Source organism: Malaclemys terrapin, chromosome 9 (genome assembly GCF_027887155.1).
Source record: "Malaclemys terrapin pileata isolate rMalTer1 chromosome 9, rMalTer1.hap1, whole genome shotgun sequence".
In the NCBI taxonomy this organism is placed as follows: Eukaryota; Metazoa; Chordata; order Testudines; family Emydidae; genus Malaclemys; species Malaclemys terrapin.
Window position 1 is genome coordinate 87,859,912 of NC_071513.1, and position 12,064 is coordinate 87,871,975.

Genomic DNA, 12,064 nt, shown 5'->3' on the forward strand with positions numbered 1-12,064 from the left:
TAAGATAATAAAAAGATGGACAGCAAAAGACCAGATTAGCTCTACTTTATTATTATCTGCTCTGTAGTACTGTAAGTGAGATAGTTGCTTCTTTATTGTAGTTATAGCTATTTCATTATGGTTTATTTAGTTGTCCATGAATATTCTAGTAATGTAAAAATATTTGCACAAACAGTGAATATTCATACAAAGTGAGCTTTAAATTAATCCCTACTTACTGAGAAAAACACAGAGAGATGCTAAATTTCAAATGGATGGCTCCATTTTTAGTGGCCAAAACCGGATTCCTAGGGCTTAATTTTTAGAGTTGCTAAGCACCCAACTTTTTAAGTGAAGTTGGTTGGAGCTGTGGGTGGTCAAAAACCCTGAAAAAATTGGGCCCCAATAGAATAAAGCTGGTTACCCAAAATGAGAGGCCACGTGAGAAAAAATCTCCCTGTGAGAATTTGCTAAGGTCAGAAAGCAACACTGTGACAAAACCAGGAGAAGTAGAAGGAAGGATATTCTGTGGTATTCTTCAATTCAAAAATATTTGTGCCAATCTTGACAGATTTTATACCACTTACCTTTAGAGTGGCTGCTTTTAGAAAGTAAACATTTGCCAAATTACAGTGCAGTGGTATTTGAGATACTACAGGTTTCCATTGTGCTTTGGATAGAAATTCCTCTAGTTTCTTGGATATCAAACTATGAGAGAGTGCCCATGGGATGTCAGGGCAGATGATGTGGAAAGACAGGAAGCAAGGCACTGGATGAAGAAAGGAAGAACCAAAAGACAAACAAATGTAAAGCGCATCAGCCAAACCCACTGTGACATTCTATACTTTGGGAGAGCGTACTGTAACCCCCATATTCCTCATTTTCATAGAATCGTGATCTTACATATAAAGCATGCCTTGTAAGGTATCGGGGGAAAGGTTATGATCTGCTGAAAGTCATTTCTCTATCCATATATGTGTATCATTAATGCATATGCAGTTATGATATTGTGTTGTACGGTGGTCACTAAAACATGCTGTAAATTGGGGAATCAGCCAGATATTAGCTCCCCAGAGGCAACAGCAAGGAAAGTAACCAACGCCTGGCCGGGGTGTCAAACAACCCTTCAACAGCCATTGTCCAGCAAGGGAGCTACAATGCAATGGCTCACCTGCATGAGGCCACACCACGGGAATTGCTCAACTTTGCTTGGAGAGACTCAGCAATGTCCCCCAGACATGACTGGACTTGTGCTCCCCAAGCACATGGACTGAGGGTATAAAAACAGACAGAGTGGACACATACTGGGCCTTTCTCCTGCCCCAACCTATGCTGAAAGCAACCAAGACACTGAGAAGGCGACAAGACTCCAACATAGGAGATTGGCCCGGGTTTAAGGAACAAACCTGTATATTGAGGACTGAAATATCCAGTGGGATGAGAAAAACTGCATAATCTAGTTGCTGCCCAGTCGAGTTGAGAGTTTAGACTGCGTGCTTATATTTTATTTTATTTTGGTAACCACTCTGACTTTTTGCCTGTTACTTAATATCACTTAAAATCTACCTTTTATGGTCAATAAATTTGTTTAATTGTTTATCTTTACCAATGAGTTTGTGTGAAGTGTGTGGCAAATCTGCTCAGGTTTGCAAAGGCTGATGTATATCCACTTTCCATTGTGAAGTGGTGAAGCAATTAGTAAATTTGCACTGCCCATCTCGAGCAGTGCAAGACGGTATATTCCTGGGGTACACTGCTGGGAACTGGGGGGATTTGGCTGGTGCCTTTCTCTGTGTGACTCATGAGTGGCTTTGGGAACATTCATGCAATCTAGCTTGGTGTGGAGCTCCACATGCAGTTGTGCTGAGTGATCACAGCTCCTGGAGTGGTTGCTGCTCACTAGCAAGGCATTGTGAGAGATAGTCCAGACTGGAGTCAAGTATCAGGGGGTAGCCGTGTTAGTCTGTATCTACAAAAACAACAAGGAGTCTGGTGGCACCTTAAAGACTAACAGATTTATTTGGGCATAAGCTTTTGTGAGTAAAAACCTCACTTCTTCGGCTGCATAGAGTGAAAGTTCAACTAAAACCGTGAGGTTTTTACTCACGAAAGCTTATGCCCAAATAGTCCAGACTGGAGACCATTAAGGAGGCAAAGCGGTCTCACAGTCCCAGGCTGCACCCCAGGGATCCCGGCACATCCACATCCCAGCACCCAGCTTGAGTAAACAGGTCAGTGGCTGTGTTTGAAGAGGCAGAAGTGGCATATTTCTCCCCTGAAGGTTCAGAGCTGGTCAGTGGCCTACATGGTGGGTGGATAGGATGAGAGGATCCAATCAACAGAAGATGCTCTGGTACTGCTACCAGCCCACCTGACGGTCACACTGGGAAGTCATGATAAGCAGACATCCACAGTCTCACAGACAGCCCCCTCCTCCTTCCTCATCCATCTCTATTTTGCAAAGCAGAATCAGAATAGATCCACTGCCCATGATGGAGCAAGATGTGATCAAATGAAAGAAGAACCAGCTAAGTATGGATGACTGAGAATTTCAGAACATATAGGGAAGGATTTTTAAAGCTGTCATGGAGATTTGGATGCCCAGTTCCTATTAATTATAATGGAAATTAAGGGTAGGATTTTTAAAAGTGCCCAAGTGATTTAGCTGATTTAGTGAGTTCCAGTGTTATCTGTGCTCCAAATCCCTTATGAATTTTTAAGAATCCCACTTTGGACCTCTAATTTCCTTTAGACACCTTCAAAAAATCCCAGCTAAACTGCAGGATGCATATTCTTTGCATTCACAGATTTAATGTTATCTGACTGGTTAGAAAAATCAGGTTAAAATTAATAAACAATTTATATTGAAAGAAATATTGCCCCTCCCTTTATTATTATTTCTGCTCTTTGAACCTGAACATTCAAGTCTTGAAAGTTTTTTTGTTTCCCTACTCATGTTCCTTTATAGTGGGCAAAAATCATTTTGTTCATTAGCCATTTGTCAATTTATGTTTTTTTAAAAGTAGCACAGTTGTTAGAATACAAAACATTCCAAAATTGCAGCTGTGAAGATTTAAACTAGTGCAGAAGAGAACAAAGATATATTTAATACCATAAATTATGTAAAGTAACATTTGAATTTAAAGGAGGCATCAAAATAAGATGACTTTGATTGCATTTGCGAATGACTTTTTTTTTTGCAAAATCCTAATTAGCCAGCATAACTTTTAAAATCTGACTTTTTTCCCTCTATTGCATTGGTAATTCCAAGATAATGTCAGTGTTGCAGTCCATGAGCATTTTGAGAATTAATTAAAATGTCATGAAATAGTTCTTTCATTACCATATATGTGGTCATAAAAATAATTATAATTCCTTCTTAGAGGTGGAAGAGAGTTAAGTTTGATTGATGGAATTAATGAAAATGTAGACAGTTCCAACATACTAAATAACAAAAACTGAAGTAGAGTATTAACCATCTACAGTGCAAAAGTTATAATCATAAAAAGCTAAAAAAAGTGTAGTGTTAAGAGGAATAATGTACCATAGAGCCTAAAAGACCTATTGCAAATTATGGATTTGTCTGGGAATGCTTATATCTTTTTTAGGGAGAAAAATATCATGTTAGGGAACTTGCAAGTCTTCCAGTTTTTTTAGTCTCATTGAAAGAATATAATCAGTGCTTTTAATCTTATCCGATGCTAAACAGCTGGATGACCTGATTTAACTGTTGTGATTATAGGGAAGTAATAGTGTATAATAGTCCCCAAATGTTAGCTAAGAATTTTCAAGCTGTATAATACACTGAAAAAATGCAAATAAACAACATTAAAAGAAACATTGTGATTAGCATCAGTGTGTACGCAAACTGCTTATGTAACCATAAGTAACCTAATCTTATTACAGTTGTGTTTGTATTAAAATATTCACTCTCTTTGCTCTGCGTTAGTTTCACAGATACAGGTAGGCCAGATCCTCAGCTGGTATAAATCATTCACTCAAACGAAAATCAGCATAACGCCACTGAAGTCAATGATTTACATTGGCTAAGGATCTGGCCCACGGTCCCTGCAAGTCAGAACAATAGAAGTCAATTAACAGGATCACCTTAGTGGCAGACAGCTCCTAATCGGGAAGCTCTTAACCAGAAATGTGTGTTCATCCCAACTGTTGGGTTATTATGTTGGAAGATTTACAAAAAAGGAAAGTTAATTAGTATAACAAATGCAATGCTAAAAGTCCCTTTCCTGGGAAAAAACAAGAGCAAGATGACATGAAAACATAAGATGAAAATAGTGCAAACAGTAAAAGCGTAAATTGAAGCTTGTGGATTCATATTGTACGGGTTGTGTAAGACAATGCTTAAATCTGATTGGAGAAATGATAACAAATATGTAATATGGAAATGTATAAGAAGCCAATGAATGAAGCCTAAATGGAGAAATACCAGTTCAGATACTGAAGGAATGAGACTGAAGGACCAGACCAAAGATCAGAGGCTGAGACAACATCATGAAGAGGAGAAGAGCTTCCTGGTATCTCAGAAACTGAGAAACTTGGCCCCCTATCTGCTCCAATTTATTTGTTTATTGCCTGGCATAAATATATATTCAGATACTATAAGTGACAATTCTATCTGAAAATTTATAAAGGCAAAAATTGAATTAAGCCTGAATTGGATAGATTCATGACAGTTTCCCATCTCACTTTCCCAAAACAATGGACAGCTATATTTACTTCTCCCAATTATGTTGTAATCCTATTACCTATTTTATCAGTGTTGTCAATTAATTGATTCTTTATAGATTCTGTTATCATACCCAAGTGCCATTTTCAGGAAAAGTGTGGTAAGGAATCTTGGATAATATAGTAAATAGCTGGTTGACAATTTGGGGTGGGGGGAATGACAAAAATGGCTTCTCAACACCAGTGAAAATGTATGGAATTCAACAGGACACAAGCACATGCTAAAGTGTTCTCCTTAATAGGGATGCTTTCTGAATCAGATGATACTCAGTGAATGGTGCACCACTATTCTCTGCCTGCCAGCTATGGTACAGAGAATTAGTGCTCCTTGCTCTCAAGGATCCAGTGGCAGTGAGTATCCATGTAATCTTCCTTCCCAGACCACATAGAGTAAAAAAAGAGTACTCATCTATGAAGAAAAGGAGAGAACACCATAATGCCCTTTCCATGAAAATGAAAAGAGACAATGCAAATTGAAGTTTCCGGTTCATAGATTAGTGCCTTCCAATAGTTCTTTTTTCCATATATTGTTCCAAGTTTTATAAAGTTGTCCTGGGTATTGACAACACTGGGTAACATCCTAAGGGCTGTTTTTTGCTAGTGCAAAAAAAAAAAAAAAGCCAGCCTACCATCAATTAGGTACCGCTGATCTGAGTAGTCCAGAAGCTGGAGAGGACTGCTGCCTTTGCCCTTCCAGTCTGCTTCCTCTACATTTGTTTCTTGGAGATTCATCCTTCAATGGAAAGCAGCCGAGGCAGTAAAAATTGTTAGATGCCAGAGTTGGGAGGGCTTGGAAGACCTGAGGAGCAGAGTTGGAAACTGTGTGTATTCACTTTCATAGCTTGAGATTCCCAGCAGCACAGTCCCAAAACTGGCTTCATTGCTAAGAATGAAGTGCCAGACAGCAGGTGGAGTGACAGGCATTCTGTACGGTTGCCCTGAGATCATTAGGGTAGGTGAGCAAGATTCTCATGTATCCTGAGGTTCTGTTTGATTAGAAGACACTCTTCATGGGTCCCCTCCAAATGACTTCTAATGTCACCATTCCTCTCCTACTTGTTTCTGCATCTTCAAAGCCATGGCAGTTTCCCCCCTTATGTGTGTTCTTGAACAGTTAGGAATGATAGCAAGCTTAAAAATTAGGGAGGGATGAGTTCATCTCCCGTCTCTCAGTGCAGTTCTTTAGCACGTTTCCTAGTGCTTTATGCCCAGTTTACTTGTTAATGTCTCAAATAATGTGGTTTCCTCTATTTCCTTTGCAAGATTATTCCAAGGTTTAACGGAATTCCTCATGAAAACACTTTTCTTGATTTGCAGCCCAAATCTGACTCTTCTTCATTGGATCATTATACTAGCCCAGTTCAAATGAGCAACAGATAACATGGAGGATGGCAGAAGTGGAGCGGCTGGGGGAAACATAGATGCTCATGCTACTTTACTGTGTGTATGTCACTGATACCTGTTCTCACAGGTAAGTTTTTCCAAATGCCAAGTTTGAAAGAACTATTTTGCAGAAGCATTAGCTGAATTTAAAGTTTTCTAATAAGTCATGTCGGCTGACAGATTTTTTTCAGTCTCACAAACAATTCTGACTGAAAAAGCACTGTGTGGTAAGCTGAAGCAGGTGGGAGTGGGCACACACATCTGTGCATGTTGCTGCCACTTATTTCGGCTTCCATTCTTTTATTGATATTGATGCTTTGACAATTGCTATGCCAACGTCTCCCAGATGCCATGTTTAATCAAATGCCAAATAAATGATTACATTTTTAATGCTGTATTTTAAATAACTTTTTTTTTTGCTTGGGAAAAGACATGTTTTAAAACACTCCTGTTGATTGGTGATGATACTTGTATTTTTTCACTCCTGCAAGACGAGTGCTTGCTATTGGACTAGCCATTATGTGCCCACTACTGTGTTGGTTGCTGCTCAGGCTGCCACTTTCCTGTCTTTGAATGATAAATTTGGAAAATGTGCATCACAAAATATCATTCTGATTTGTTTCATATATACATGTCTCCAGTAATAACTCTGATATTTTGTCAAACTAACTCCTGCTTTTTTCATATCAGTATTCTATAGCATGACCTGGCTACATGAGGTTTTTACATGAAAACATTTTGGGGGCAGATTCTCTATGCACGGCTTCTTTATATCACTCTAAGCATTGTAATGGAGCTGTAATCTAGCTGCAAATGGGAAACAGAGAATTCCTGTCTGCTGCACATTACTCTGACATATCTGGGTTTGCACCTCTCCACCTCTGTCTGTTGCATGGCAGTAGCTCTAAATTTCACCAGTGCTGGGGCTGATCTTTCAAATGGGTTCCTGTGACCCAAGAATCTCTCAATGTTAGCCAGAAAGGGGGTTACAGGAATATCTAGATTCTGATATTTCCATTCTGGTTCACCAAAAATGTCATGTGAGGTCTTAAAAGAAAGCTGGGTCACACTGGTCATTAATATCATTGTGAAATATTTGTACAGATACCATGTAAGGAGTTATGTATGTGTGCTGGAAATATATGTTGGTAAAGTCTGTATCAAAGCATTAGTTGCCGACAGAGGTGAAAAACAGGTTTTCCTCCCACCTGAAGGTAAGAAATGTCTTTCTCTCAGCTGGGATGTAAATTAAGCTTTGTAAACAAACACAATGGATGCCCATATGCAGATGAAGCCAATTGTTAATGAAAAGATGTGAAGTCAACAGGAAAGCAACAGATTGGGGGGGAAAACAAACGATGGGTGGTTAATCTGTCTCCAAGTACAGACAATGAAACTTGAGGTCTATAAAGAAGGTAAAGAAAACACCCCCTCATTCTGCACTGAGGAAATAAATGGGTAGTACATTTACATTCATGAAATCAGGGTCTCAGCCAACCTTGTTTGAAACAGCTACACAATATTTTGGTGAGATAAACTTCTTTAGACAGGAGGTTAACCGGATAGTTAAGTTTAATCTCTAGAAAGTGTAGTATGATTTTGTTTTATATGTAACTATTTGTTTCCAATATCCTTACTCACTATCTCCTGAATCTCTTGACTTTGATAATTCATTTATTCTTATTTTGACTATAAGTATATCTCAGTGCTATGGTGTTAAGTAAAGTACTGGTCCTGAGCTGAATCTTACAAGCTGGTGTATATACAGTTCCTTCGGGGACAGCACACCTGGTATTTTCTGTGAGTATACAGTGTCGGGGTTGGATATCACAGGGGAATACTTCAAAAGGATTTGGAGACTAGAGTACACTTATTGTTAACCTGCAATGCAAAGTAAGGGCTAGCATAGCTGAGGGGAGACTGCTTGAGTGGGTTACACACTGCAAGTGGTTGGAAGCTCACACTCAGCTAAGCACAAGCTAGACTCCCACACACTGGTGATCCTGCAAGGATACAAACATTGGATTTTGTGTTGTACTAAGGTGAGCCTCTTTCCACTCCCCAATAGCATAAGTCTGAAATGGATATTTGTCTCAGATAATTTGCAACAATGAGTATAAATAGTAGTGACAATTTTACAACAAATGTATTTAACTAATGCATTTTATTCTATTACATCACCTTCTTGCATTTGTATGAATAGTGCTTCAAATGCAAAGTTTTTCCATTCAACAGTAGACCTCCAATTATAAGTCGAGGATGGGTCTGCTGTTAATTATGAACTTTTCAAAAAATATGAGAACTCTCACAGCAAATGCACTTTCTTATTCTTTCTCTAAACCAGCTTCTAAAAAAAAAAGTGTGTCTTAGTGAGCAGCATATGAGAGGCACTAAAGTCCACAAAGGCTGTAACAGAGAATTTTTTTTTCCGCTGAAAAAAAATCTTGTGACATTCCAACTTGAATTAGAAAATGTAGTGTGATGGTTACAAATGTACTGCTATTCTAATCCATCTCTAGAAATATATGGACCATTCATACAGCCTGAAAATCTCTGGACTCCCAAGTGAAAGCAAAGGCTCAAATTAATATTGCAAACTGGAGACATTTCCGTTAAAAGAACAATCAAGCATAGAAAGCATGATCTAACTTTTAACTAGGCACAGGACACCTTCAACCCCTTGCCTCCTACACTGGCCCCGTTCAGCAAAATATTTAAGCAGACTAATAGTCTCATTGAACTCAGTGGTTAGAATGCTGAAGTCTATTGGAGGTCTGTCATTAACATGAGTAGAGTCAAAATTTCACCCAACCTCGTAGGATCCAGCTTTACATTACTCTAGAAATAAAGCCAACCACAGGAATATGATGACTGTCAAGTGGAGCTGTTTGGAATTCTGATTTTTATTTTTGGACAAAAATAATTGAAAGGAAAAACTTATTTTATTTCTTTGGTTTTTTTTTCATTTTTCCATAAAAAAAAATCTGAAACTTTTTTGTCAAAATGAAATATAGAGGCAGCAGCAGATTTCTAACCTCTTTACATGGTTCTAGCCACTAGAGGAGAATAAGGACAGACTTGGCCAGTGTGTTAGGAAGCTAAGAAATTTCTAATATTTAAAGTCTTATGGTCACCGGAGCAAGAATTTAAAGTAGTTTCTCTTGTTGGTTCATCAGAAGATAATTTAATTTTTACAATGTGTACTTCCTTGCGATCCAATCAGTTTTCACCTGATGTTGTTTTGATTGATTATTGGTAATTGATAAAATAACATTTTAAGATGATCTAGAATTCATTATGTAATACAACTTCTAGATACTGTAATTGTTTTATAGCCAACAAACACAGAATTAAATTTCTCACTTTGGGTGAAATCCACAATTAGATGGAGAGACAAATAGAACTTGATGCAGAAATTAGTTATTCATTTAAAATCATTCATTCATTCACATATAATGAGTGGTGTTTTCAAAAGCTCAAAACAATGTTCTGATATTTTTTCCTAATGAAGTCAATGGTAAACCTCTGATTGATGTAAAAAGTATTTTATATTTACTGAACTTTTTCTGAGTTTGTTGTGTGCATAGGTAGAAGCTGAAATGACAGCACTGGGTGGGATTTTCAACACTTCTAAGCATTACTCTAACTCTGTTTCCATTTACATCATTAGGAAAAAATATCAGAACATTGTTTTGAGCTTTTGAAAACACCACTCATTTATATTATATATATATAGTTTTATACTGAAAAGTTCTTTTTTCTCATTCTTTCTGCTTCTCTGTCTCAAAGGGGGAAAAAAAATCTATAGGTAGCCATTACAATGATAATTAATATTTTTGTGCCAAGAGTCATATTTTCTGAGTGCAACCTTTTGCAGCAATATACTCATTAAAAAGAGCACTGCCTAGGAGTTAAGTTATAGAGGGTAAAAGTGTAAGGAGAATATGAATAAAAGATGTTGTTGGCTTTGCTTTTACAAAAAGCTTGCCATGTTATTAAACAATGTTCTTATTCTTATCCATATTTCTATTTAGATTTAGTGTAACTTCAATTTATTTTCCAATAAGTTCTGTTAAACAGGATACAATCTCACATTGCCTGTCAGTTTGAAAGTATGCAGGTGCTTACATTTTTTAAAACCTTTTGTGAATATGGCATAACTTTCAAGTCTAACCTACTTTTCTTCCTCTTCTCTCCCTCCCTCCCCCCTAGAATTATACTATGGTCCCTTATGAATGTTGCAAAAGATCCACAAATTTCTAACTGCTGCATAAAGTGGCAAAATTTTACATCTCCGAGAATGTCACTTTGATGCACAGAGAGTTCTCCCTGACCCCCTCCAATAGCTTGAACTTTTATAGGGCAGTCTTTAAAAAGAATTTTTAAGACACTCAAAATCTGTAGAAAAAACTTATGCAAATTAGTATGTCTCTCCTGTGAACGGTTATCTACTCTCTTTTGGATCAAAATGTACAAGAGTAAACTGGAAAATAGCACTCTATATTACTTTAAGATGACATTCCGTATCTCAGAAGTACTTTACATCCCAAGAGGTATCCCTGGGTGTTTTCTTCTTGAAATAATTAAGCAAATAAGCACATAAATCAAACACACAAGAGCCTCAGCTGGTGTTAAATCCAGATGAGGTCTAGCACACTTATTGTAGCTTGTTGACACAAACACGTTACAGCTTCACTGAGGTAGCAATTTCTTCTTGTTATTCTGATGGCCTAACAAAGTGAGAGGATGACTTTGATCTTTACTGTGTAAGGAAGCCAAACTAATGAACACACTTATGAAAATGGCTTATAGAATTCAGTTAAACAATGGAAACGTTTGTGTCAGGTTTATGAACCAGAATTTAAATGGAGAATTAGATCCCGTCTATGGAAACTTGTGGGATGGGTACATAAAACAACAACTATACAAAGGAAAATAATTCTCTATTGAATTCTATATTTTTAGTGTGTAGAATTCCAGTGATTGCATCTGTCCAGGACCCAGAATAACAGGCCTCTATCCTATGAGCTGAAAGAATAACTCAATTAGCTGGTAGCAGTATTTAATTGTTTGTATTTATAAAAATATGGAAAGAGGCTCCTATACAAAGTCTTAAGTACATCTGATACTTTACGGTAGTAAGCTCACATCCTCTGTGGACTGGTCAGAAGAAGAGGGACATAATACACAATCAGTGTTTTTTTATCTTTATAACTATTCCTCTATCCTGAACACCTAGGAAATAATGCAAATTCTGAGGTAACACTATTTAGTTATCTATGGCAGCTACATTCCGCAGAGTCATGACTTCATAAAGATAGAATCATAGAACCTTAGGGTTAGAATGGACCATAAGTGTAAACTAGTCAACTCCCTGCCAAGATGTAGGATTTGTTGTGTCTAACCATCCAAGATAGATAGCTATTCAGCCTCTTTTTGAAAGCCTCCAGTGAAGGATCTTCCGCAACTTCCCTAGTCAGTTTGTTCCACTGTCCTACAGCTAGAAGTGTTCTTACAGCTACAAGTTTTTCCTGAGATTTAATCTAAATCTGTTATGCTGTTGTTAGAATCCATTGCTTCTTGTCCTGCCTTCTGTGGCAAGAGAGAACAATGTTTCCCCATCTTTTTTTATGGCAGCCTTTCAAGTATTTCAAGACCTCTATCATGCCCCCCGTCAGTCTCCTCTTTTCCAAACTAATCACACCCATCCTCCAGCTTTTGCTCATATGGCTTTCATTCCAACCCTTCGATCATCTTTGTTGCTCGCCTCTGGATCCTTTCCAGTTTTTCTATATCCTTTCTATACAGAAGAGACTAAAATTGGACACAATATTCCAGCTGAGGTCTAACCAGTACCTAGTAGGGTAGCACTATCGCCTCCTGTGACTTGCATGCTATGCCTTCGTTAATGCAACCCCCAAAATGCATTTTTTTTGCACCAGTATCACACTGTTGA